At 44.0% G+C, this 26375-nt stretch overlaps 1 protein-coding gene across 3 annotated transcripts in view; it reads left to right on the top strand.

Annotated features, from left to right (window-relative positions):
* The window catches only part of KLHL29 (kelch like family member 29), a 311959-nt gene that overhangs the window by 47399 nt on the left and 238185 nt on the right, over positions 1-26375 (top strand). The window contains exon 1 of one of the 3 annotated variants that reach the window (XM_046660076.1): positions 12909-12996. The exons of the other annotated variants lie outside the window; for them this stretch is intronic. The gene's annotated coding sequence lies outside the window, so the exon portion shown is untranslated. Of the gene's footprint in view, positions 1-12908; positions 12997-26375 lie in introns of those variants that run through there. 3 annotated transcript variants of the gene reach the window in all.

Below are 26375 nucleotides of genomic sequence, written 5' to 3'. Positions count from 1 at the left end.
GCCCAGTGACACTCCTTGCAGGTTTCTGATTTCCAGAACCATAAGATAGTAAATTTGTGTTGTTTTAAGCCACAAGTTTGTGGTAATTCATTATAGCAGCAATAGGAAACTAATGCGTGTGGCCAAGCCCAGAGTCGGTGTGGGAGGGATGTACACAGAGTGAATATGAATGCCTCGGTTCATTGGGAGTCACCAAAGTAATAGTTTACCATTCAAACCAAGGTGGGTTTTACGTACCAGAATATCATGGGGTTTTCATCAGGAAGTTGTCTTGCTCAAAGTTAAATATTTTATGGGTGCCTTGGCATAATTAAATTAATTCTTCCTTGTCAAGATGGGCATTTAGTTATCTATGCTTTATAGTTATTCCAAGCTAAAATTGTTATGGCCGTGCTTTAGGGGCTTGTATTGAAACCAATCTAATATTCTTTTTCCTTTCCCCAATTTTTATTATGAAAAATCCAAACATAGAAGTTAAAAGAATAGCACGATGAATTTCTGCATACCTGCCACCTAGATTCAATCATTGTTAATATTCTGCCATATTTGCTTAATTTATATTCTGGTGTATATCTATCTATATTTTTTCTTTTTTTTTTGCTGAACCATTTGAAAGTTTCACACATCAAGAACCTTCACCCCTAAATACTTTATCACATGTGTCCTAACTATAGGGACGTTCTCCTATATTACCATATTGCTATTATCACAACTAAGAAATTAATAATAATTCCCCACTATCATCTAATATCTGACCTGCATTCATATTTCCCCAATGGCCAAAACATATGTATTTTTATAGCTTTTAAAAAAAAGTCCCTTTGTACATTACGTTTAGTTGTTAATGTCTCTCTAGTCTCTTATTCTAAAACAACCCCACACCTTTTTTCCCCTTTTGTGACATTGACTTTTTTGAGAGACCAGGCTAGATGTCTTGTAGAATGTCCCACAGCCTACATTTGCCCAGTTATTCCCTTGCAGTGGTGTCTGATTTGTTCCTCTATCCCCTGTATTTCCTGTAAATTGGAAGTTGGGTTTAAAGGCTTTGTCAAGTCGGTTATACACTTTTGTTAAGAATGCTTCATGGATGTTGCTGTGTCCTTTACGTGGCATCACACCCAGAGGCACATAATGTCAGGTGTCTCTTATTGGTGAAGTTAAATTTAATCACTGGGTTAAAAGTGGTGATCATCAGATCACACCGGTGTAGAGTAGGTTTTCCCCTCTGTAATTGTGAGTAATCTGTGAGGTGGTGCTTTGGCATTGGACAAGTATGCTGCTTCCAATAACTTTTCACCTAATGGCTTTTGCATCTTCTGAGAACCCTTACTCAAGTCCGTTATTTCAGGTGTAGAACGGTGATTTTCTAATTCTGTCATCCTTTCGACATTTATTAGCTGAAAGGTTTTCTAAAGAAGAGCTCATGTTCCCCTTTGAGCCCCTCCTTGTTTTTAGGCACAATATGTCCTAGGCAGACCTCGTATTTTCACTGTTCCAGACCTGGAATCAGCTATTTTCCTGAGGAATCCTGGTTCTTTTTAGTACAGAATTTAAAACCAAGATCGAGGCACTAGGGGTGCTCATTCTAAGGCCATTTTGTAGATAGAGCTGCCAGGAAATATATTTATTTAACAAATTATTTGTTCAAATTGATATTTCCAACTCAAATTTAATAGTCAAGGGTTTTCTTTTCTTAGTCTTTTTTATATTTTTATCTCCTCAACTGAAATTTTGAATCCTATACATTAATGTATTTATCTATTTGGACATAACATACATGCACTCATGGAATAGTTTCACACTTACAACACCGATATTATTACTAACAATAAAACTATTGAGTGAAGTTTGTATTTGCATGTCTTTTTGACCTTAGAATACATCTCATTACAAAATTATGGTTAGAGTACTGTGTTCAAACTCATTCTTTGTGTGATTATGGTATAAAAAATGGTTAGGTTCATTTGTTGACATTTGTTTTGGATGGTAAAGTTTACCCCTTCTCATTTTTAAATTAATTCCTTTTTTTTTTAAAAAAATGTAAAACATTTCTATGGTTTATTAGTCAAAACTATATAAAGAGATAATCTTATAGAATTCTTGATTCTGTACCTGTGTTTTCCACCCCATCCCCTACATAGGTAACCATTCTGTTAGCTTTTGATATATCTTCCTAGTATACCTTTCTGTAAAAATAAGTAGATTTTGTATTCATTCTTATTTCCCTCTCTTCCTTAGCCAAGAGTAGCTTAGTGTAGTCATGTGCGGCATAATGATGTTTTGGTCAATGACAGACCACATATTTGGTCACCTAGTGACGTCATGGCCATCATAACGTCATAGCTCAATGCATTACTCATGTGTTTGTGGAGATGCTGGTGTAAACAAACCTTCAGACCCTTCAGGAGGTATTCCAGAAGAAGGCATTATTATCATAGGAGGTGACAGCTCTCCATGTCTTATTGTCCCTGAAGACTTTCCAGTGGGACAAGATGTAGAAGTGGAAGACGGCGATATTGATGATCCTGACCCTGTATGAGCCTAGGTTCATGTGTGTGTTTGTGTCATTTTTAAGAAAAAATGTTTGAAAAGTAAAAAAATCTTCAAAATTGAAAAAAAGAAAAAGGTTATAGAATAAGGATATAAAGAAAGAAAATGTTTTTGCACAGCTGTATAATGTGTTTGAGTTTTAAGCTAAGTGTTATTACAAAGTCAAAAAGCTTAAAAATATTAAAAAGTTTATGAAGTAAGAAAGTTACAGTAAGTTAAGGTTAACTTATTATTGAAGAAAGAAAAATATTTTTTTATCAATTTAGTGCAGCCTAAGTGCCCAGTGTTTATAAAGTCTACAGTAGTGGACAGTGCCGTCCAAGGCCTTCACAATCACTCACCACTCACTCACTGGCTCACTCACCCAGAGCAATTTCCAATCCTGCAAGCTCCATTCATGGTAAGTGCCCTATACAGATGTACCATTTTTTATCTTTTATACTGTATTTTTACTGTACCTTTTCTATGTTTAGATACACAAATACTTATCATTGTATTGTAATTACCTACACTATTCACAGTAACATTCTGTATAGGTTTGTAGCCTAGGAGCAATAGGCTGTGCCATATAGCCTAGGTGTGTGGTAGGCTATACCATCTAGGTTTGTGTAAGTCCACTCTATGGTGTTTGCACAACCACAGAATCGCCTGATGACACATTTCTCAGAATGTATCCCCGTCGTTAAGCGATGCTTGACTGTATATGCTCTTCTTTGCATGCTTGGTCCACTTTTCCATATAGCCTTGAAGCCCCTCCATATCAGCCCATCAAGGCCATCGTCCTTCCCCCTTGCATGTAATACTCCACTCCACAGTGTGGCTGCACCAGAATGGATTCAGCCATCCCTATCAATGGGCTGTTGGGTTATTTCCAATCTTTTCTTTTACCAACGATGCTGCAATGAGTAATCTCCAGCTTGTGTTTTTATACGTGGGAAGGTATATCTTCAAGTGGGATTAATAGGTCAAAAGATAGAAACATATGTAATTTTGTCAGGTATTGCTAAATTCTCCTGTCCAGCGCTGTGCCATTCTCATTCCCCCAATGACATGTGAGACTGCTGTGTCTCCACAGCCTTAACCACAAAAAGCTCATCAAACTTTGGATTTTTGCCGATATGATGAATAAGAGATGGTGTTTCAGTTTAGTTTTCATTTATATTTATCTTTTTGTGAGTCAGGTTGAGCATTTTTTCATAGGTCTGAGGGTCATTTCCTTTTTCTTTCTGTGAACTGTATACATCTTTTGTTCGTTTTCCTGTCATGCTTTTGGCCTTTTTCTTCTCAATTTTAAGAGCTTTTTCTAATATTAGAGAGATGAGACCTTTGTATCTAAGTTACAAATGTTTTTCTTTTTAGTTTTGTCACTTGTCTTATGACTTTATTTATATATATATATGTTGCCATGCATTTGTCTTATTTCATTTTTATGTAGACAAATTTATCAATCTTGTATTACCTCTGGATTTTGAGTCATAATTAGAAAGGCTTTTCCTCTCCCAGGTTATCAAGAAGTTCACCCATGTTTCTTCTAGTTCATGTGTAATTTCATTCATCATTTAGATCATCTAATCCATTTGGAGTTTATTCTGGTGAATGGTGTGAGAAATGGGTTCAATCTTATGTTTTTGGAAAAGGACATGCATCTTTCCTTTAAAGCTTTGAGATGCCACCTTTATCATATACCGAATTTCCACATGTACTTGGGTCTAGGGTCAACTTTCTATTCTGTTCGCTGATCTGTCTGTCAGACCAGAGATTCGTGAGGATCACCTTGACCAACCTCTGGGTGGAGGGACAGTGTGTCTCTGTCATGTCCTTCAACAGTCCAGAGTCAGGCCAATCCCAGAGAACGAAAGCCCATGACTGAGCGCTTAGCTTCAGCACCGAGTAACTGTGGTTCATACGATTGGACTGTAATTGACATCATAGCAGACTCTCTGCAACCCAGATCATAACAACAGCTTCATTACAGCAACAGTGTTTATGGAGGGGTCTGGGGGACAGCCAGCACATCTAGTCCTTAGGGGTAGATGCTCTAAAAGCTCTTCCTGGGTCATGCTGGACTATTAGGTGCCATGTACCAGTCTATACTATTCTGAGTCCCTGTGGAACTGCTTTTGATGACCAACATTTACGTGACAGGTCATGGTCCTATATTGAGGGATGTACTAAGAAACAAACCCTATGAAATTCAAGGGTGTTGTTGACCATTCACTATATCATTCTCTTACTCTTTGTTTGATCTTATTTTTCCTATATTTATCCTGATTTCCTGAAGTTATTTTACTTTTACCTTTTTTTTTTTCATCTTAATGCATCCTTGCAAACTTTCTTTGGAACAGGAGGATATATTTTGAAGGAAAAGGGAAGGAAGGAAATCACACAAGACCGACGGCTTTGCACAGCTGAAATATGTAAACAACATGCCGTCCTTGATTTCAGACCAGATCTACTGCACTTTTCAAAGGAACTTCTCTTTGACAGGTTTACCTAATGCAGAAAAACACCTTTGCTTCCAGGTCAAGCAGCTTTCATCCTTAAAATCCTGTCATTTTAGATCAGAGAGGAATAAATGCAGAAGGATTTTTAAAGCTGATACAGGTTCAGACAAGTGTTTTTGTGACCAAAGTCAGCTGGAGGCATTCATGCTTGACTTTATCGAACGCATCTGCACCCCGACTCACCTTTGCCGTCGTGGGCCTGTGCTAGAGTGAACGCTGCATTGCCCCGTGGACCAAACGCAGACCTTTCTGCTGGCATCCCTCACCATCTGGTCACTGTCTGTCTCGCCTCCTGGTAATTCTCCTTTGGCCCAGCCACCAATGTAGCCTTTGCGTAGAACACACCCCTTCTAGGAAGCCTCAACTGCCTTGTTCTCTTTCAATCTCTCTGCTCTAGGCTCCCCAGCCCTCAGCCCTGCTTGTACTAAGGTGACTAAATCGACCTTACTTTCCTGCTTCATAAATTCACTTGCGCCTTTCTCACAGGTGTGCGCACAGAATCCTAGGAATAGAATGGCACTCCCCGAGTGTCCTATGTGGTCGGTCCTGTGGGGAGGGAAATAGATGGCTAGGACATGGACCCTGCCCTGCCGGGATGCTGAGAAACATGGCCTGGCACCAGCACTCATGGTGCAGGCTCTGCAGTGGGCACGGTGAGTGGGGAAATGTGGTCCTGGGACTGCTCTGTGGGGAAGCCCAGAGCTGTCAGTAAAATAAACCTCAGAATTAAACTCCTGCCACCAGTGTGGTTCCTGGACACTGGAGACTGCTGGTTCGAAGCATGCAACTTCCTCCTTTGCTCTCTTCCACTCATGGTATTCTTCCCAAAGTGATGACACTGCCCTCTGCACCTCTAGACACATCTTCCTCTGATGTCTCGTCCTCCTGTTCTCTTAAATATTTGAAGAAAAAATAGCTTTGCTGAAGTCATTTCTTGGGCGGTACCTGCATGTCTTGCATCCGGTCGAGCATCCTTGCAAATACAAAACGTTGCCCTGTGCCAAGCAGCCTGCCATGTCTTCCGAACACTGATGACTGCCTTGACTTGGACTCAGCTGACGCTTCGTAGCTCACCACTCTCCCCTCAGTCTCAGCACTTTGTCATGTCATTATTCTTTATGCAAAGGCCAATATCCATGATCCAAACATCCAAAATAGAAAAAGCCCTGGAAACAGGAAATCATTTGACAGCAAAACCTGACCTAAACTGACATGAGGCCGTTTATAGTCCTTTTTGATCCCAGTAAATGTGAATATTCATACCTCTTGCTATAGAAATATTAATATGTCTGATTCTGGGGTGCCATTCCAGAACCTCCTGAGAGTATCATGATATCTGGCATTTGTGTTCTGAATTCCAAAACAGATCTGGTCCCAAGGACTTGCGATAAGGGATTATGGGCCTGGATAAAACCAGAGGCTCAAGATGCCTGTAATTTCACTCTATGAGGCTGACAAGGTAGATAACTCATGAGTAGAAGTGACCCATGCCACAAAGAGTGAAAGTGTGTGATGCCCCAGGCTTTGAAAATATCCAAACCCAATCAGTATACCAAGGGCTTCCTCATCCCTGGAAGATCCACAAGACATGCAGGAAGCCTAGAAACAGGTCCGCAAATCAGAATGTAACTGGATGTCTCACAGTCCCCATAATTTGTCAACTCTGGTACACTGACACCAGCAGGTTTCTGGAAATCTGATGATAAAAAAATTTTAAATGCTTTCCATATGTCAGGTGCTGTTATAGTCGCCTAATATGGATTATCTATCAAATCCTTGTGACAACCCTTTGAGGCATAAACTATCAATATCCCTTTACAGATGAGGAAACTGAGGTGCGTCAAGATTAAGTGTATCCATTACAGTTCAGATGCCAGAAAACAGAAACCTCTCTGGCTATTTAAGCAGAAATTAATAGAGGGGACTGGGAGTTTCCAAAGTCATTAAAAAGGTAGGATCTAGGCTCAGCCTCCAGAAATTATTCCTAATACAACACCACAGGGCTGGACCGCCAGGGTGGCTGCTCCCACAGATGGGAGGGTGGGGAATCAGGACCCTACTATGATAACTATAGACCTCAGCTGCCATCTAGGAACCAGGAAGGGTCACTGTGACTTTTGGCTTCAGAGTTGCATCTACTACATGGATACCCTGCTTTCCAACACACTCACAAGGCCAGTGACTGTCCTCCTTGCTTCTGCTTGACAAGAGAACAGCAGAATCTACAGCTCTATGGCCCCCACCTCATTTCCTTGGCCTCTCAGATCATGTACAAGCATGTCTGCTTAGTAGAACCTAAAACACATCTAAACCCCTGGAGGTGCAAGGGAGTATGCATTTTAGCTTTCTCAACTTTGAAATACAGAAAGGCATGTCAGGAGGAGGGTTGAATGGATGTCGATTGAGCCAATCTAAGGTTCCATGAGTAAGTAACTTCCCCAGGATGACACAGGAAGTGGTGGAACCAAATTTGAAGCCAGGCTATCTGGCTCCAGAGTGTACACTCTGTAAATTCTACTGCCTCTCCTGTCCTTTGAGCTCCTGCCTGGGCTCGTTGGCTCCCCATGCCATGTCTTCTCCATGCTCTCTTGTTCAGCAGGTATACCGCTGGTCCATGTGTCTGTATGTGACAAGGGACCTTTAGACGAAGACTCTGAATCTTTTGGGGGCTGAGATCCATGATCTCCCTCTCCCATGTATCAGTTACCTATTGACCCAACAGTGCTACGCAGCAAGCCACCCCAAAACTCAGTGACTTAGTAAGCATCCAGTATTGCTCATCTAGTCTTTAGGTCAACTGGTTCTTCTGGTCTTAGCTGGCTTCATTTGTGACTCTGTAGTTAGCTGTGGGTCACTAAGGTGGCTCTGCTATCTTGGATGGGCTCTCTCAGACTCGGGCTCAGCTAACAGATCTCTGGCTGGGTAGGCTGGTCTCTCATCCTCCAGCAAGCCCAGTCAGCATGTCCTTATAGCAATTCCTGAGAAGTGAGAGACGAAGTGGAAATGCACACGTACTTTTCCAAACCAAGTCACATGGTGATGCTTGGTGGTCATGGTGGAAAGGGTATGACAAAGTTACAGGGCAAATGACATGAATACAGGCAGGCCATTAATTGGGGCCATCAACGTAAGCTTTCTACCTCATTGGGAGACCTTAGGCACAGTATTATCCCCTGGACAAGCCCATGCATCTGGGTGTCTTAGAAAGCACTGCTTAGCACAGAGGCGTAGAGGGGCAGGGCTTCTGGAACCCCACAGAATCAAGTCTAATGCAGAATTCAGCACCGGATTCTTTGCTGTCCGGCAACGTTCTGCATAAACTACATCTGTTCTTTTGGCTGGTTTGGTTCTGTGCTCAAGCCAGGATCACCAGCTGACTCAGGGACACAGCCATTAACTTGCCAGGCCTCTGCTTAACGGAGCCACTTCTCAACAAAGACAGTCTTTTGACATCTCAAGCGGCACGTCTGCTTGCTCGCCAATTAAAAGGCTCGTGTCCTCATTGTGACAAATACCAGGGAAAACAATTCTGCGATTCAGAACACAAGTGGGGAGAACATGAGCGAGTTAATCATGAACCAGGCCCCATCCTTGTCCTCCAGCTTTCCTCTGGCTTCTCAGTGAGACGGGACACGGCTCTCCCAAGCTTTCCTGGGGCGCGCGGCCGCCCTGCCCGTTCAAGATGTGCCGCTGCCGGGCGGAGATGGTTCACCTGCTCCACGGGGATCATGTGAAGGGTCAGGGTTGTTTTTCCGTAGCTTAGATTTCGGCCGGCAGATCTTACGTTTTCTTAATTCATATTTAATAACCTGACAGTGCTGTCAGGTGGCTGTGCTACAAGGACAGAGTGAGGGCCAAGGTCCCCTGTGCAGCCAGATCCTTTGGCTCCCCTTCTCTGCAGAACAGGCCTGAGGGTTCAATTAGCGGATATTGGAAGACTCTAAAAAAAATAGATATTCCTCCCGTTTTTTCAATTAGATCCATTTCCTTTGGAAACAAAGTTGAGTTGTTTCCCAAGGCCCCCAGTGAAGGCAGAGTTGTATATTCTCTGGTTTTCTTCTCAAGAGATTAGTGTTGAACTAAGTAAAAAAAAAATTGTAACAGTTTTTTTGAGATATAATTCACATCCCATACAATTCATCCATTTAAGGTGTATAATTCAATGGTTTTTAATATATTTACAGATAGTGCAACCATCACCACGGTCAATATTTTCATCACCTCAAAAAGAAACCCATACCCATTAGCAGTCGTTCCGCATTCCCCCCTTCTCCCAGCCACTGGCAACCACTCATCTACTTTGTGTCTCTATAGATTTCCTTGTTCTGGACACATCAAATAAATGGAATCATATAATATGTGATCTTTTGTGACGGATTCTTTTACTTAGCACAAACTAAGTAAGTTTTTTCAAGTTTCGTCTTTGAAGGCAAATGACTGGGTTTGAATCCTAGCTCCACAGCCAACTGGCCATGTGGCTCTAGGCAAATGGCTTAACCTCTCTGTGCCTTAGTTTCCCCATCTTAATATGGGGACTGTTCCATTGCTCACTTGCATGGAGTTCACTGGGCTAACACGTGTAAAGACTTCCAGCCGTGCCTGCAGCCCAGGGCTCAGGAAACATGAGTTCTTACCGTCTTTCTTGTCCTGACCTTCCCAGAAGGCCTGTCCAGCTCTGTTTGGGAGGCCCTGCTTCTCTGTTTTCATTCTCTCAGCAAATATGTACTGCACTTTGCACAACCCTTCCCCCGGGGGCTGCACCTGTGCCCCAGGGACTGGGTAACCCTGCGTGTGTCTTGCACGCTTTGCCCCAAGTCTAGAACCTCCTGCTCCCTACCCCCTTTTCCCAAGGCAGGACTTAGGGCCCCTCTTTGGGCTTTGAGATTTGAAACAGTTCTGGGAATGTCACCTGGAAGGGGACTGCCTGGTTCACTCATGCTATCGGTCACCCCTTTGTGTCCTCAACATTTTCACTCTCAAGTTGGGAGAGGGTAAGTGTAATCACAGCCCTCATTAAAAGGAGCCGCTCTACCTTTCTGCAGTAATACATTAATATTAATATTATTAACTGTAACAATGATACAAACACAGTTAGAAGAGTCACAGGATAAAATAAAGGATATATCCCACAAGCCTGAGATACTTACCGACTTCCTTTGGAACAGTCTTCTTTCCATCTCCAGGTGCGTAGAATTCAATAAAATTCATGAGAAGTGGGCTCTGTAGGGAGACCCGGAGAAGGCAGCTCCCTACTCCGGAGCGCGCGCCGCGCTTCTGCAGAACCACCCCACTGACGCCGGGCCTGTGCTTTCTCTCTGCGTTTTTATGTCTTTTCCACGCCTGGCTTCGTCTCCCCGAGAGACTGCAAACTTCTAAAGAACAGGAACTGTGTTGTCTCCTTTTATAGGAGTGTGCATTTTGTGAAAACAAAGTAAAAGTAAAATGTTTTAAATGTTTCTGATCTGCGGCTACAGTGTTCTCTGATTGACATGAGGGTCCAGCGTCTCTGGAAATTGGCAAACACTCCCGCACCCCACCATTATCAGCTGTTTCATATAACCCAACCACGGCTTAGTCCTCATATCGGTCCAGCTGTGTCTTTTGTCCCAGAACTACCTGTCTGTAGACGATGACAGGAGAATGCAGCCGTGGCCGGCATAGGGCCGAGGGGCAGAATTTCTCTGAAGCTTCAGGATTTTGTTTGCTTGTAGTGCGTCTCCCATATTGAGGCGTTTCAGAAATGCTATTGAAAATGGAAGTGTGGGGTATTACATTTTCCTCCCTGCCACGTGGGAACTCTGGGGAAGAACCCACCCCGTATTCTAGGCCTTTGCTTTGTTTCAGACCTTGGAGGATGAAGGAGGAAGCATTGGTGTCACAACCAAGGCATCGTCATGGCCTGAAATGGGACCGTAATAAATACTTACAGGGGCCCATGTTTACTGAATGCTTACTCTGTGCCAGGCTCTGTTCTAAACATTGATGTGTATTATTATCTCATCTCATCTTTACAAAACCCTGTGAGGAAGAGATGCTCCTTTGCCAGTAAGAAAGCTGGGGCACAGGATAGAAACATAACCACGAAGTCCCACAGCTGATGATGGTGGGACCAGGATTCCAGCCCACACCGGCCACACCTGAAAACGCGGGAAAACAACATCAATCTCAAATTCAGTCCTTATGGTTCGAAAAGCGCTTCATGATGGGCAAAACACGCAGCCCCATTTTCTCACCATAGTCTCGTAAGCATCCTTGTGAGATAAGGAGCATGTCACAGGGGCCCAAATCACCGGGGATATAAGTCTAAGCCTTGGGTTCACTGACTGCTAATCTCTTGCATTTATAGCTTCTTTCTTAAACATTCATAAATCAGGGAAGGAAACTTCACATTGGGTCTTCAGAACAGTCCCACAGAATTCAGGCGGTAGCATCCCCAGAGAGGTCGAGAGAGATGCTCTGTGCTTACATAGAGTTGGGAAATAGCATCCCCACCTTACAGCACTGTACAAGGAGCACATCCGTGGGCTGTTGTTTCCCATACATGGTCAAGCACAGGAGGTCTGTGACTATGAAGGGAAAATGGTGTCTTTATTGGCCAAGTGAAAGTTTTCGTTCCTTCCATTTATGGATGTGGGCAACAAACCAGAGTAGTAATGGTAGTGCCTGTTTGGTTGTCACCAGTAGGAATCACAGATATGTCCATCCTTGTTGCACATGTCTCAAAATATAATTTAAAGAGGCTGTACTGGTGGCATAGTGGTTAAGTTCATGCACTCCGCTTCGGTGGCCCAGGGTTTGCAGGTTTGGATCCTGGGTGCAGACCTACACACCCCTCACCAAGCCATGCTGAGGCAGTGTCCCACATACAAAATAGAGGAAGAGTGGCACAGATGTTAGCTCAGCAACAATCTTCCTCAAGCAAAATGAATAAGATTGACAACAGATGTTAGCTCAGGGCCAATCTTCCTCACCAAAAAAAAAAATATATATATATATATATTGTTTACAGTCATCACTACTCTGAAATGATGGTACTTTTAAATATGACACGACTTTATTATTTAATGCCTTAATAAAGACATTTATTACCATATTAACATTTTATTTTTTAATATTCTGATAACTATGCTTAAAAGTGATTGGTTTCTTTTATCATCCTATGTGCTTTATTCTATGCATTCGAAAGCATTATTCTGAAAAGGGGTCCACAGACTTCACCAGGCTGCCAAAGGTGTCCATGGTCCCTGGTCACCCTCTAGTAACAGTTCCCAGGAAAGCACTTGGAGAATTTGAAGATGGGAAATGCAGGAGGAGGGCCTTGTGCATACACAATCCTTGCTGGGGGTGTGGAGGGGGCCTGTCCCCTGGAACCAGAGCCCGCCCCGTCCTGGCAGCCCCATGATGCCTCACTGAGTTTTGCTTCTCCCGGCGCCCTGAGAAATGGAAACAGAGCCCCTGACTCACAGCAAAGACACTGCTTCAATTAAGCCTGAGAAACACGATTTATTACCAGCATGTTTTCAGTTCCAGGCGATGCCTTGAAAAGGTCAGCTTACATGAATATTTAGAAAAAGCAAGATCATAAAATAGAGGGACTTGGTATTTTGTGGGTGTTTGTTTTTTTTTTTGTCGAAGAAAATTCAGGCTCTCTCTTACAATAGGCAAACTCCAGCACTTTTTACTTGACCTGCGGTTTACTCCTTAAAAAGGAAGACATTTTAGGACGGCATTTGGGGAGAAGTTTAATGTCGTGGGGATTTTACAGTGATTGAAACAAGGGCAGCGAGCCCTAAACGTGGGACCAGCGGCCGACTGGCTGTCTAACATCATTGAAGACGGCGAATTAGGAGAAGGCGTCTGCTTCGAAGGTCCTGTTCAGCACTTAATTGTTTTGCATTTGTTTCAGCTGATGGCTAATGTTTTCATTAGGGGCTTTTAACCGGTGAGTAATCTTTTGAAATTACAAATTTGATGGAGTCAGTTCTTCCTTTAAAACCTCTATTGGCTCTGCTTTGCCAGAGAAAAAAGTACAGAATCCTTAACCTCACGCCTGGGCCCTTTGTGCTCCGGCCAGGGCTTCTCTCCCACTCCCCTCCCATCCCGTTCACATTGTGCTGGAGATTTACTGGATTGTATTGTGGGATCAGCTTAGTAAGAGAATAAACTAGTATGTTTATTCTTTGTTTCGTATAGTAATTGTTTTAAAAATAACTTTATTTTTAAGCTTAGTAGGATGGATTTTATTTAAACCCCCAGGGTTTAAATTGACCTATAATATGTATAGTCTTGATGTTTGTATAACCTTGATATACATTCTTTACAAAATCCTGAGTTTATTTTTGAAAAGATGCAGATTGCACGTTTTAAAGCAATTATTTGTTCAGCTTTTTTGTTTCCTTTCATAGTCATATCAGAAAACTGAATAATGATTTACTTGTTTCATTTCCACAGTCTCTCATGATTCGTAGAAAGCTCTGCTCATAGTTTCTCTGTGATTTTTGCCATCCCTCTATTCTTGTATTTTTCTGCTTGCATTTCTCCCTTGCCCAGATCTCTTCCACAGTGAATGGGTTTTTGAAAAAATTCCCTACAACCAATGGTTCTTGGTGCCCGCTGCCCATCAGACACCAAGCGCCAGGTGTGAGTGTGGGCTGAGCAGCCAGGCTGCCTCCCTTGGGTGCTCAGCATCCTATTCCACAGAGCCTTTCACTTCTGGAGCTGAGGGTTTTTGTTTTTCTTTTTTTTATTAATGTTATGATAGATTACAACCTTGTGAGATTTCAGTTGTACATTATTGTTAGTCATGTTGTGGGTACACCTCTTCCCCCTTTGTGCCCTCCCCTCTCCCCCCCTTTTCCCTGGTAACCACAGATCAGATGTCCTTGTCAATATGTTAACTTCCACCTATGAGTGGAGTCATATAGAGTTCGTCTTTCTCTGACTGGCTTATTTCGCTTAACATAATACCCTCGAGGTCCATCCATGTTGCTGCAAATGGGCCAATTTTGTCTTTTTTTATGGCTGAGTAGTATTCCATTGTGTATATATACCACATCTTCTTTATCCAATCATCAGTTTCTGGGCATGTAGGCTGGTTCCACATCTTGGCTATTGTAAATAATGCTGCGATGAACATAGGGGTGCAAGGGACTCTTGGGATTTCTGATTTCAGGTTCTTAGGATAGATACCCAGTAATGGGATGGCTGGGTCATAGGGTATTTCTATTTTTAACTTTTTGAGAAATCTCCATACTGTTTTCCATAGTGGCTGTACCAGTTTGCATTCCCACCAACAGTGTATGAGGGTTCCTTTTTCTCCACAACCTCTCCAACATTTATCGCTCTTGGTTTTGGATGTTTTTGCCAATCTAACGGGTGTAAGGTGATATCTTAGTGTAGTTTTGATTTGCATTTCCCTGATGATTAGCGATGATGAACATCTTTTCATGTGTCTATTGGCCATATTTATATCTTCTTTTGAGAAATGTCTGTTCATGTCCTCTGCCCATTTTTTGATCGGGTTGTTTGTTTTTTTGTTGTTAAGCCGTGTGAGTTCTTTGTATATTATGGAGATTAACCCTTTGTCGGATAAGTGGCTTGTAAATATTTTTTCCCAATTAGTGAGCTGTTTTTTTGTTTCAATCCTGTTTTCCCTTGCCTTGAAGAAGCTCTTTAGTCTGATGAAGTCCCATTTGTTTATTCTGTCTATTGTTTCCCTCAACTGAGGAGTTATAGTGTCCGAAAAGTTTCTTTTGAAACTGATGTCAAAGAGTGTACTGCCTATATTCTCTTCTAGAAGACTTATTGTTTCCGGCCTAATCTTTAGGTCTTTGATCCATTTTGAGTTTATTTTGGTGTGTGGTGAAAAAGAATGGTCGATTTTCAGTCTTTTGCATGTGGCTGTCCAGTTTTCCCAGCACCATTTGTTGAAGAGACTTTCTTTTCTCCATTGTAGGCCCTCTGCTCCTTTGTCGAAGATTAGCTGTCCATAGATGTGTGGTTTTATCTCTGGGCTTTCAATTCTGTTCCATTGATCTGTGGACCTGTTTTTGTACCAGTACCATGCTGTTTTGATCACTGTAGCTTTGTAGTATGTTTTGAAATCGGGGATTGTGATGCCTCCGGCTTTGTTTTTCTTGCTCAGGATTGCTTTAGCAATTCGCGGTCTTTTGTTGCCCCATATGAATTTTAGGATTCTTTGTTCAATTTCTGTGAAGAATGTTCTTGGGATTCTGATTGAGATAGCATTGAATCTGTAGATTGCTTTAGGTAGTATGGACATTTTAACTATGTTTATTCTTCCAATCCATGTGCATGGAATGTCTTTCCATCTCTTTATGTTGTCATCAATTTCTTTCAAGAAAGTCTTGTAGTTTTCATTGTATAGATCCTTCACTTCCTTGGTTAAGTTTATCCCAAGGTATTTTATTCTTTTCGTTGCGATTGTGAATGGGATTGAGTTCTTGAGTTCTTTTTCTGTTAGTTCATTGTTAGTGTATAGAAATGCTACTGATTTATGTATGTTGATTTTATACCCTGCTACTTTGCTGTAGTTCTTGATGATTTCTAATAGTCTTTCTATGGATTCTTTGGGGTTTTCTATATATAAGATCATGTCGTCTGCAAACAGCGAGAGTTTTACTTCTTCATTACCTATTTGGATTCCTTGTATTTCTTTTTCCTGCCGAATTGCTCTGGCCAACACCTCCAGTACTATGTTGAATAGGAGTGGTGAAAGTCGGCACCCTTGTCTTGTTCCTGTCCTCAGAGGGATGGCTTTCAGTTTTTGTCCATTGAGTATGATGTTGGCTGTGGGTTCGTCATATATGGCCTTTATTATGTTGAGGTACTTTCCTTCTATACCCATTTTATTGAGGGTTTTTATCATAAATGGGTGTTGGATCTTGTCAAATGCTTTCTCTGCATCTATTGAGATGATCATGTGGTTTTTGTTTTTCATTTTGTTGATGTAGTGTATCACGTTGATTGACTTGCGGATGTTGAACCATCCCTGTGTCCCTGGTATAAATCCCACTTGATCATGGTGTATAATCTTTTTGATGTATTGCTATATTCGGTTGGAGCTGAGGGTTTTATGCTGAGTGCAACAACTCGTGGAAATAGGAGGCGGGGGCATGTTTATTTTTTCTCACATCCACATCCTGGGTTCAATCAGTTTGTAGTCTCTAGAGACAAACATATTGTGAATTAAATAAGACCACCCTTGGATGCCTCTAGAACAGTCTCTTCTCGGGGCTGGCTCCTTTTGGTACAATTGTCATCTTTAGTCTCTGAAACAATTGGTAACAAAGTTTGGTTCACCCATAAAACTGGACCACTTCTATATAGTCCTTGGTCTTTTGTGACTAATTTACAATACTCTGTGAAAAAGCTAACTAACTTTACATTTTATAAATGTTGTGTATTGTAGTTCAGAGTTACATTTCAGGTCTAAAACAATCCTGGTCAACTGTAACCTATTTTAAGTTAAAAATACAGCTATGCTTGGATGAATTGGTTGTTGGTTGGTTTACTCTTACTATTATTATCATCATCATTGATTTGTCTGTTTGTTTTTAGTGAAGTCCCTTGTTAAAAACAAATAAATAAATGTAAATCTAGTTAATGGGAGATATTTTGGGTTATGGATTTTACTCACTCTTCTGCTCGAGAACGTCCTCTGAGGACAGACAAGTTTGCCATGGGGTGCATCCGCTGGGTGAAGCCTCAGCGGAGGGATGGTGTCCTGGTTTCCTTAATTCTTCTGCAACGTGGTAAAGCGTGCTCTGTGGCTCATTCATTAGCCACAGTTATGCACTGCCTTGTGTCTCCCCCAAATTGATTTGCTGAAGCCCTAACTCCCAGTGCCTCCGAACTGTGAGGAAAACTGATGTTGTGTAAGCCTCTCAGTCTGTGGTGTTGTGCTAGGGCAGCTCTAGCAGAGGGATACAGCCACCAAGCCTGTTTTCAAAGGATTCCTCTTCTGAACAGGTTCCTGTGTGATGACAGGAGCTGGCTTTCTCTCCGTTTCTGTAAGTGGAGAAACCAAGGCAGAGAAGACCCCTGGTCCTTGATGCAGCGGGGCAGTGACAGAGACAGGGCTGAGGGGAGCCGCCACAGAGCCGCCAGCGGGTCCCCCTAGTGGCCTAGCGCTCGTTGAGTTGTGCCGGTGACCCAGGGAGATGCAGGTGGAAGAGGATCTTCTAGAATCTTTGGAGCCGGGATCTGGGCTTTGCTCAGGAGTGTTCATTCTGTTTTCCGTGGATCTTAACAAAACATCTGAGAACTAAATCTGAAACTCTTGCTCTGGTAAAGCCACATGGTGCGCGCATCTAGCACCCACGAGTGAAGAGCCAGAAACGTTCTCCCGAGCCATCGCGGCAGGTTTCTGGCTATTTGTTCTGCGGTGTAAATGCTCACATTGCATTTTCTGTTCCGGCCACCTTTCACGCTTCAGCTGGAATGCAGTGTCCTCGCTGCTTTGGGAATTCTCTACAACTTATTTAGGAGAATTAAGATTCTGGAGTCTTCTCCTACCAAAAAAATTAAAAAAGAGATTTCTACTTCTCGACTTTGAAATTTTCCCAGGATGGCAGCTCCAGAAGAACCCTGCGTGGAGTCCAGTAACCTACAGGGGTGGACAGCACGTGCACCCAGGCTGGTTTGAAATGTTCTGACAGGGACCAGCTGAGACAGTGCTGAGCAGAGGGAGGAGGGAGACAGGGTCACTCCAGGGCACACACACCACAGAAGATGCAGGCCTGGGCGGAAGCGAGCGGGGTGGTGGCCATCAGCGTCTCAGGTGTCAGGGGCAGTGCAGCTCAGATCGAGCGCATGCTGAGGCCTGTTCGCCTTTTCCAGGTGTTTGCTGGGATCCTCCTGTGTGCCTGGATCTGTGCCTTCCTGATCCAGGGGTTGGAGCTGGAAGGCGTGGTGACAGAGGCAGGAGGAGAATAAAGCAGGCCCTGCTCTGAGATGCTCAGGAGATAGGGAGAGTGACCCTCATGCAGACACAGGAACTGGTACAGGGTGATGTTTGACCAAAGGCTGAACTCAGAATGGGCTCTGAACAAGGAATGGCCAGGTCTTCGGGGACTGGAGTGGCTAAGGCAGCCGTCCTGTGGGTAGTGCTGCTGTGGAGCAAGCACCAAGCTGTAGGGTCCTGGGGCCTTTGGATAGGAGGAGCGACAGCAAGGGTCTTAGTGCTCTCCTTCATCTCCCACATCCCTCTCCTTTGGCTATGTCACTTCAGGGGTTTTGGTGTGGTTCTGGGCTCCTTTCCCACCCAGGACCACCCCCTCTACTGTGTGATTTAGACTTCTTTGGGCCCATGGAGTACCCCCAGTGTCCCCAAGGTGGGAGTGGCTCTGGAATTCCCTATTCTTCCTTTAAGGCTATCACAGGATTGTGACAGCATCCAGCTGGTGCAGGATGGCCCGTGAAAGTTTTCCAGGCTCTGAAGTACCAGAAGCAAGGGTCCTGTAGTCAGATGAAAGGCCTACTCCTTGCCTGGAGTGATCTACTGGCTGGGAATCCAAAGAAAATTCAGGGATCTCCACTCCTGGGGTAAAGTGTGAGGGTTAGCACATGAATAACTGCCCCATGGGCTCCAGTGCTCGCCTGCAGGTGGCCAGCATTGGCCTAGAGAGGGCTTATTTGGATCTCTCACTCTGCAGACACCCAGGCATCTATTAGAAGCTCATTTATTCAGCTTGCCCATTTACTCATTCATTTAACAAATTCGTATGGAATATCTGCTTTCTGCTAGGCACTGGTGCTCCAGACTAGGGCAGGGGTTGACAGATTTTTTCTATAGAGTAAATGTTTTAGGATTTGAGGGCCATATTATCTCTGTTACAACTACCCGACTCTTGTCGGGCAAAAGCAGCCGTGGACAATACATAAACACGTGAGTGTAGCTTTGTTCCAGTAAAACTTTATTGACAAAAACAGGCATGGGGCTGGATTTGGCCCACAGGCCATCCATAGTTTGCTGACCCCTGAACTAGAAACACAGAGGTAAGCAAAAGCGAGCATAGTCTCTGTCTGTATGGAGCTTATGCTCTAGGCAAGGAAGACGGAAATTAACCGTGTAATCACAAATGAAAGTTATAATTATGAACACAGGTGCTTGAAGGAAAGATATGCTCATAGTTCTACAAATGGGGGTGTGATATAGTCTCAAGTCAAGGCAGGCTTTCCTCAGAAGTTGGTGCTTGAGTTGGGCTCTGAATCAATGTTAACCAGATGAAAAGGGAGAGGAAACAGCACATGGAAAGGCCCTGTGACAGGAGTGTGGAACATTCCAGAAATTGAAAGAAGGCCAGTGTGGTAGAATGTAGACGAGAGAGTTACGATGAAGCAGGAAAGGAAGTGGTAACCAGTCCATGCACAGCCTTGGGGCCATGCTGGGGCTCCACTCTTACCTGAGACTAATGAGGAAGGTTTAAAGCTGGAGAGAAACAGGATCAGATTTGCATTCTGAGAAAAGTCTCTCTGGCTGCAACATGAGAACAGATCGGAGAAGAGCAGTGAGGATTCAGGGGGACCAAGTAAAAAGACTGTTGCAGGAGAGGACGGTGGCAATGGAGGTAAAGAGAAGTAGATGGAGACGAGAGATCTTTCCGCAGGCGTGTTGACAGGGTGGGTATGGAGGGAGAGAGCCTGCAGGATGGCTCCTAGGTGTCAGGTTTGTAAAATAAGGTGGTTAGTGGTGCTGTCCACTGAGACTGGAAGCACTGGGGAAGCCCCTGTTTCTTCGTTTTGTTTTGTTTGCATCAGAGGAAGGGGCATGATAGGTTGAGTTGCCTTTGAGACATCAAATTAGAGGTGCAGATAGGCAGGTGAGATGTACATATCTGGAGTTCAGAGGACAGGTAGGGGCTGGAGATAATATGTTTGGGGGAGTCCTCAGCATATGGAGGGTAATTGAAGCTTTGAACATGGATTCGATCTTCTGGGGGGCAGAGAATAGAGTGAACAAAAAAAGAGAGAGAAAGAGAAGAGAGCCTAGGAAAAATCCTCAAGGAACTGTCATATTTAATAGCCAGAGAGGAGGGTGATCCTGCAAAATAGACTGAGAAATAACAACCAGAGGAGGAGGGAAAAAAAAAGAGATTGTTGTGTCCTGGAAGCTAAGGGAAGAAAGTGTTTCAAGCAAGGTTTATGTTCAGCCTGTACACACAGCGCAATGAAACAGACGGTTGATGCCCAGTGACCCGTCTGAGTGGTCAGTGCGTCCACAGTGATTGGACAGCGCCCACACCATACCAGTTGTTAAATATCATGATTATCATCCCTGCTTTCAAGGAATGGTCATCCGTGTTGAAGGCTTCTGGGATAGCAAACAAGATGAAGAGTGGAGATGTTCCACTGGATTTAGCAACGTGGAGATCGTTGGTGACCTTCGGAAGAGAACTTGAGATGAGCAACAGGCTGAGGAGTGAGCTGAGGGAGGAATGGGAGATAAAGAAGCAGACGTGAGGCCCAGGGAAGCCTTGAAGAAGTTTCACTGGGCTGCAGAGGAGCTCAGTAGGACAGGAGAGGGGAAGCTGGAAGGCCATGGGGGTTGAAATTTTTCTTTAAGATGTTGAAATCATGAGAGGAACTTCTTTGTTCCACATACATACTGTGTGTTTATTCACTTATCAGACTCTGTCTGCATCTCATTTGTTTATTCATTATTTGATCCAACATGTTTGTCTCATCCTTGGGGGAAATGTTTACTAAGTTATGAGCACTACATTCATTTTATTTTCTCCTTTCCTTTTCAACAGGCATTTATTGAGCACTTACTACTTGCCAAGTACTGGACCAGGTCCCAGTGATATAGAAATGAATAAGTTATAGCCTGTATGTTCAAGGGGCTTATAGCTTAGAGCAGTGGTTATCAACCAGGGGCAGTTTCATCCCCTTCCCTCCCCTGGGGGTCGGTCATCAGGCAATTTCCGGAGATATTTTTGATTGTCGTAACTTTGGTATGGGGAGAGAAGGGATGCTACTGGCATCTAGTGGGTGAAGGCCAGGGATGCTGCTAAAGACCCTATGATGCACAGGACAGCCCCCACAACAAAAACTGATCTGGTTCGAAATGTGGATAGGGTGCCTCAATAACTGTATACATACGGTAACTGCAGGAGCTCAGAGGTTGGGCACTTAGACATGCACAGCAGAGCTGGCCAAGCAGAAGATGAGGGACAGACAGGACAGGTGGAGGCAACCCCTGTGGAAAGGCGTGGAGGTGTCAGGGAGCACGGTGCACGCTCAGGAACTTCCAGTGGTTCAGAGTGGAGGCATCATGTCAGGTGAGGGCAGAAGTCGCTAGGGTAGGGCTGGTGCCACAGATACCATGCCAAGTGTTTTGGATTTTGTCTGTTCAATGAGAAGCCACTAAAGTATTCCAAATGAGAAGAAACCAGATTTGTGTCTTAGGAAGATAGTTTTGGTGGCAGACAAGATCAAACAATAATCGCTAACATTTATTGAGTACCTACAGTATGTCAGGAACTTTTCTAAGTACCTTACAGAATTACCTCTTTTACTCTCCCAGCAGCCCTTGGGGAAATGCTCTTGTTATGCCCATTATACAGCTGAGGAGACTGAGGCAGAGGGGTCAAGAAGCTTGTAAATGAGGGAGCCAGGACTTGACTGAGACTGGGCTTGTAAAGAAGCATGAGATAACCTGTGGTTTTTTCTGTCTCCCTTTTGGGAACCAGACTTGAGCAGCCACAGGGTCTCAATTCATAATTCCTATGTTCCAGTGCATTCTGCAGCTGCTCCAGAAATTCCACGTCTGCAGCTTTGAGGAGTGTGGCCCTTAGGTCGCCGGTTTAATTCTTCCTGATGAGGAGTACTCATTTGGCTGTTCATTTTTTAGGCTCTTTGTGCCTGAAATGCCCCATTGAAAGAGAAACACTTGAGGGAAGTGTGCTTCTGGGAAATCAAATTTGCTCTTTGCTTCGTGAAACATTTAAGTGGATCCCAGTAACATCATGTAACTCCTCCATCAGGACACCCCACCCTACTAGCAAAGGCACCCTTTCTCCCCTATCTTTGCTGGGGGGGGTAAGGTGGATTTGCATGACTAATAAAAGTTAAAGTCAATGTCAGGGCCCAAGGCTACATCATTAGCCAGCACAGATCCGCAGATCCGCTTTCCAGAGTTTTAATTACAGCAGCTCCTCCTCCCATTAGGAGGGATGGTTGAGTGTGACAGCCCCTGGCCCAGGACTGACAGCAGAAAGAGGAGACTGGGGCTCGCAGGTAGAAGGGGCTGCACAGGCCAGAGGAGAGAAGAGATTTTTGCTGCTCAGGGAGGCCGAGGGTGATTGGCAGAGGTAGGGCCAGAGGAAGACTCCCACCTGGCACATTTCAGCCCTGCTCCTCCCATTTGGAAAGAAGATCAGAGACGTATCTTCATATTTATGTAGGCGTTTAAATAAATGGATGGGTCTTCATTTTTTTAAGCAGTGACAGGGTTCTGGCAGGGCTTAGGAAATGCAAACTCGTCTGTGATCCAGAGGGAGAAAGAACCCTCTGGAAGAGAAGGCAAGCCTCACGGTATAATCACCAGAATAACCCGCTACAGGTAGTGGGCTAGAATAACCTGCTACAGGTGGGTTCTTTGGGCTTGGTTTGTGACTGGTCAGTTCATAGCCCCAAATTATCCCTATGTGTCACAGGAAGAGCCCTAGGCCTGGCCACTGTCACGTGGGGTGTCATGGGAGAAGCCATGTTCAGATTTCTCAGCTTCCTTCAACTTCTCACTTCTTAGAAGGATTTCGTGGTAGAGCAGAGAATTCTCTGGGCTTCAGATTTCCCATCTGTGCAATGAAGGTATTGTTGTGTTGGACCAAAGACCGTCTAGTGCCCTGATGGCTTTGACGTGTAGATCAAATTCGGCCTTTGCCAGCATACTGACTGTATGCCCAAATATAAGACGGTTCCTCACTTTCCCAAAGAAAAGGGCTCCAAAACAATTTTTTAGCCAACCTGAATAAATGATTTTTGGGGGAACTATAGATGAAACGACAAACTGTTTACTTATAACATTTAGTTCATTACTTTAGTTACGCATCTTTAAAATTACAAAATATATAAAACGTTGGTTTTAAAATACTACCTTTCCCACTTTTGTGCCGTGAGTCATTATTCAGACCTGTCATGTGCGGTTTCAACTCCAATGTGTACGTTTTCCCGATGTATTTTGTCACTAAAGTGGCGTTTTGAGTCCACTGACAGTTTTTCAGAGCTCAGGATCCTCACTCTCATCCAAGTTTTCAAGAGATGGCACTTTTTGAATCAGAGGATTACCCTTTCCTTTAAAATTTTATCTCAAGCCACAGGTCCCATTCCCATAAGTTGAGTCAGTTGTGGTTTTTTTTTTTCATTTGCCTTATAGGTGGATATTCATGATTTCTTGCAGCAATTAACCATTGCTGGGTTTCTATTTAAGGTGGTCTTTAAAAGTCTTGTTTACAACAACATCCAAACACTAAAATTGTGAAGTCATAATTCCAAGAATAATTACTGCATCTGTGTTAACTAAATTAGGTGGAAGAGTATACTGTAAGATGAGTCTTTTTATTGATAAGGAATCTATCACTTGATATATTGGCTATATTGAATATAAGGAAACACGCTTTTTTTCTGAGGGATAATGGGAGATGAGGGGGAAAGATGACCGTGTATTTGAGCATAGACAAAACTTGTTAATTTACCAAATTCTCCTTTAACACCCATCAGCTGGTGACATGGCACATATGAGCATTTCTTCACTGGCTGTTCAGTAGCCTATGTCTTTGAATATAGGCAGAGGTCTCTGATGGAGCCAGATCTCAGAGGATGGTCCTGGGTCTGCTGGGCCCCCCAAGAGCTCTGGCCACCATCCTTCCCCACTTTCCAAACACCAGGAATTGCAAGCTCCTTCTGACCACCTTTCTACCGACCTGCCGCTGGGCTTTTGTGTGGTTTAATGAGCATAGAGTCATTTGGAAATATGCAGTGTGCTCCACAAAAGGAAATAGTAATATAATCAGAAATGATTATATTCCAGCACTTCAGCACTATTGCTACTATTAATGTCCATTATCACTATATTACCTGAAATGTGTTTAACAGTCACAGCCACTAATCAAGGTGGCTGTCTTGGAAAATGTGTATTCTCTTCGTCTGGATCACACTATGTATTGTGCTGTTACTGTTTTAAATTTTTTTCCCATAATTGAAACCTGCTACTTCATACTTTGAAAAGTAATGTAGCAGGCGAAGCCCTGAGAGGTTCAAAGCCTATGCTTCCATCAGGGAAATAATGCAATTTTCATGCAAAATGATTATAATATTATTCAGTGATTACATGGGGGTGGGGGGGTAGTCTGTTTTTGTTAGACTTTTGAAAGTGGCAAATTGAATTCCGTCCAAGTAATCAGAGGTTATGAGTTTCTAGCACAGTGTGTTTGCACATGTTGGAGGCTCATTTCCCAGAGTCCTCCCCAGCCCGGCGCCCCCGGAGCCTTTGCTGACCGCTTGGGGCAGAACTAAAGTGCCAAGGAGTTAATTTCCTGTAGGAGCTCTCAGCCGATGGGAAATGGGGAGTTGCAGCAAACACTCCAGCTTCCTCACACCTCAGGTGTGACCACTCTGAGACATGCTTCTCCTTGTCCCCCAGAGTCCCCAGTGGGATTGGCCCAGGTGCCCGCAGTGACGACCTGCCCATTTAGAGCGATCTGTGTTGGCTTCCTTCACTGACTTGTCTCTCTTCCCCACTCGCCTACCTGAGCTTTCGGGGATCACCCGCCAAAATAAGCCACTTGCCTCAAATCCTTGTCCGGGTTCTGCTTCATGAGAAAGGCACACCTGGCCCCATAGCTCTCCTTTTCCCATTTTGAGGTCACCCAGGGGCCTCTCTGGATCCTGCTGTCCTATAACCCATTTTATGGAGGATTCTTGGCAGCACCCAGAAGTCTTAGTGTTTTAAGGTGTCATAATCCTGAAAAATGAAAATTCTGAACTTTTTTTGGTCAGGAAGGTGATGGGTGTGGTTTATTTCTCCCACTTCTTCTCTTTATTATTACCTCACTTAGAGGAGATAAGATGATTTAATCCTGGTTGTATTTAAAATGCCCTCAATCAGTGTCCTCGTTCTGAACATGTATCTTTGTGCTCTTAGATAATTTATGTATAATTTTAATAGATTTGTCAACAGCAGCCCTTCCTCCTTGGAACAGGCTGCTTGCAGACAGATCACTTAATTTGCTCCTCATTGTTATTTTTCATACATGATTGCTGCGTGGCCGACGGATAGCAGATGATCACATTACAAACACATTTGACATGGTGGGTACTGTGGGGATGAGCACAGTCAAGGTCTCTGACTGTGACAAGCAGTGTGTGTCTCCCTCTCACTCAGAAAGGTAGGGTCCCAGAGACCAGGCAACTGAACAGGTGCTGACGCTGCAGTGCCCAGCAGGTTTCAGGTGTTGATGAGGGCCCTGCGCACCGACTGTGAGAGGCTGTCAGTGCCCCGCCCGTTCCCCAGGCTGAGGATCACCTGCTGACACTTCCTGCTTTGCACCTCTCTGTGTGAGGGTGCCCAGCCCACCCATGGCACAGGCTGGAGGTGCAGGGGATTGATACACCAAAACCAATGAGAGGCGAGGAGTGATGAATGACTACCCCAGCTTCCTGGACCTCATCTCTTGGTGCGACAACTCTTAGATAGACTCTCAGAGCGTCGCCAGCAGGAGTAACCCACTCGTGAATGCTTCCTTGATTGGCTTTTCTCCTGTCCTGTCTCACATCCCTGCTCCTTCACGGTGCTTCTTTGGATCAGCTCCCAAAGAAACCGCTTGCATCCAACTCCGTGTTCCAGGTCTGCTTTGGAGGGAACCCAAACTAAGACCCGCGCCTTCTGAATGTCTCCAGGTTGGTCTCTCAGGTGCTCTCACCCTCCAGGGCCTAGATTAAGCCCTGACATGAGCCTTCCTGCAGCCCAGGAGCTCTCACTCCTGACCACCTTCAGTCCCCCTAGCACAGCCAACTTAGCCCTCACCATCTGCAGCCTTGTGACAGCCCCTATTTCTGTGTATGAGGGTGTGATGGGGTAGATGCCAGCTGTGCCTGCTTCCAGGGAATCAGAACGTCTGTCTGAGAGGTGATGGTTCTCCAGCCACATCCTGAATTTGGAGTGAAGACCAGAGACGCCCAGCAGGGTGGAGGATAGAGAGCTAGACAATGCGGGAGTGCACGCTTTGGGGGGAAAAAAGTGCAGAAACCCTCCCTTCCAAAGACTGCTGGAGTGCGGCCGGATTTTTGCACCATTTC

This window comes from Equus quagga, chromosome 5 (assembly GCF_021613505.1).
Source record: "Equus quagga isolate Etosha38 chromosome 5, UCLA_HA_Equagga_1.0, whole genome shotgun sequence".
Classification (NCBI taxonomy): Eukaryota; Metazoa; Chordata; class Mammalia; order Perissodactyla; family Equidae; genus Equus; species Equus quagga.
Note: the sequence above shows the minus strand (reverse complement) of the source record. Positions and strands in the feature narration are given on the sequence as shown.